Raw genomic sequence first — 2,235 nt, 5'->3', positions numbered from 1 at the left:
AGCCCAGGCTGACATGGAATTCACTATGTATTCTCAGGGTGGCCTTAGACTCTTGGCAATCCTCCTACCTCTGCCTCCTTCCCAAGTGCTGGGATTGAAGAAGTGTGTGACCACACTCAGCCAAGTGTGATATTTTAAGAGCTGAAGACTGGAAGGCAGGAAAAGAAATTGTGGTAGAATGTGGAAATAAGACATCACACTGTTTAGAACTACATGTGGCAGCCCTGGTCAACTACTGCTAAAAGCCAAGCCAGTGACACTAAGAATAACAAACAGGTTCAGATTCTCTTCCAGAATATTCTTTGTTACTTGGATATTCTGTTAGCTAGGATTTATTTTATTTATTTATTTATGGCTTTTTTTTTTTTTCCTTTCCATTTTAGTTTTTTTGAGGTAGGGTTTTACTCTAGCTCAGGCTGATCTGGAATTCACTATATAGTCTCAGGGTGGCCTCAAACTCATGCATTCCTCCTACCTCTGCCTCCAGAGTGCTGGGTTAAAGGCATGCACCACCACACCTGGCTAAGACTTTTAAATTTTTTCCCTTATAAAGAGTTTATTTTTTATTTTTATTTTTTTCTTTCCGAGGTAGGGTCTCACTGTAGAGTCCCAGGCTGGCCTTGAACTCACAGCGATCTTCCTGCTTCTGCCTCCCCAGTGCTGGGATCAAAGACATGTGCCACCATGCCTGGCATAAAGTCTTATTTTAAAGTGATTTAACTGCTTCTCAAAGAGGAAGTGAACTTAAAATCTGCTGGGGAGCAATTTAAATAGTATAACTAGAAGAATATTCAAGGAAGTCACTGAATAAAGACCAGATTTCAATTATGAATGACCACTGTTTCTTTGAGGGGAGAATTCAAAGCTGTTTTGGCTTGTTTCATGTTTGATTCTGTGGGAGGCAACAGAAAACAGCTAAGCAGGATATAGAAAAACCAGCCATGTATAATAATAAGCACATGGCCCTCTTCTGTAAAAAGTCTGCATAGATGCTGTGTTATCTTTTAATGTCCATGAACCTAAGCTACTCATGTGCAGCTAGGTGGACGGGAATTGGAGTAGCATTCATGATTTCTATCTACATCATCATATGGATGTATGCTTAATAAAAGTAATTACTTTAAAACAAACTAAAAAAAAAGAAAAAGAAACAGGGATAGATTCAACTGTACCCTAAAAACAAGGTTTTGCCTTCTCCCGATTAGTTTGTCAGTGTAAAACTGTAGCTTTAAACCATTGGCGACTTCAGCTCTCTGCTGCCACCTGCAGCTACTTCACGGCGTGTCCCTAGATATGAAGCCACACCAGAGCCCAGGACAGGGGCGCCTGGATGTGTGCAGCCTGAGCTCAGAGAAGCCAGCCTGCTCCAGGACCTTCCAGCTCTTTCTGGTGAGGTTACATCCATCAAACACTAGGTACCAGACATGATCCAGGACCTGTTGCCAGAAGTAATTCCATGTGGAGTGATCAGCAGCTACATGCTCCATGAAATAAAATGCCCCTCCTGGCCTGAGCATCTGGAGCACCTCGTGCAGGATCTGTTCTGGGCTCTCCACCGAGCACAGCACCAGGAGCCATTGGCCACTTGGTGCATGTCCTTCCCCGCCGCCACCACGAAGCACTCAAACTGCAGGTGCCGGCTTTCGGCAATGCTCTTGAATAAGAACTTCTGAAAGTTGGGGTTCGGGTCAACACACGCCACCGTGCAGCGGATAGAACTTGGAGTTGGCCCCCGGTGCCACAGCCCACCTCCAGCAGGGAGAGCTTCCCGGAGGGACCCCTGAACTCTTGCAGGTTGCTGAAGAGCTCCCGCTTCCTGCCGGCCATCTGCTCATCTTACATCACCGTGAACTGTGACAAGAAGTGAGGGAACAATTTTTTGCATATCCAGCTCCACAAGCCCAGAAAATGGAGCACGTAAACAGGAAGGGCCAGGATGCGGACAGCCAGCTGGAGGATTAAGAGGGCGAGCTCCATCTCCCCCCCCCCTTTTTTTTTCCTGACAGTATTTCACTCTGTAGCCGGGTCGGACCTCTAAGCATCTTGATTTATAGACCTGCACTCTCAGTGCCAGCTCAGTAGCCTTTGGGGAAGTGAACTGCCAAGCTCAGGCTGAGGCTGGCACTTGGCATGAGCCAAGGAACTATCTGCAATTCTGCCTTCTTTACTCCACCTTGTCCCCTTGCATGTAACTCTCAGTGACAGATTGTGGGAGCATGCACACTATTGCTCAAT

The 2,235-nt window shown here is 46.1% G+C and overlaps 1 pseudogene; it reads right to left on the bottom strand.

The window, feature by feature from the left end:
* Positions 1-1,269: 1,269 nt before the first annotated feature.
* LOC123457333 lies at positions 1,270-1,977 on the bottom strand (annotated as a pseudogene).
* Positions 1,978-2,235: the final 258 nt, after the last annotated feature.

This window comes from Jaculus jaculus, unplaced genomic scaffold (genome assembly GCF_020740685.1).
Source record: "Jaculus jaculus isolate mJacJac1 unplaced genomic scaffold, mJacJac1.mat.Y.cur mat_scaffold_36_1_2353498_arrow_ctg1, whole genome shotgun sequence".
Lineage (NCBI taxonomy): Eukaryota > Metazoa > Chordata > Mammalia > Rodentia > Dipodidae > Jaculus > Jaculus jaculus.
The sequence above is the reverse complement of the archived record's forward strand: the minus strand, read 5'-3'. Positions and strand labels throughout refer to the sequence as shown.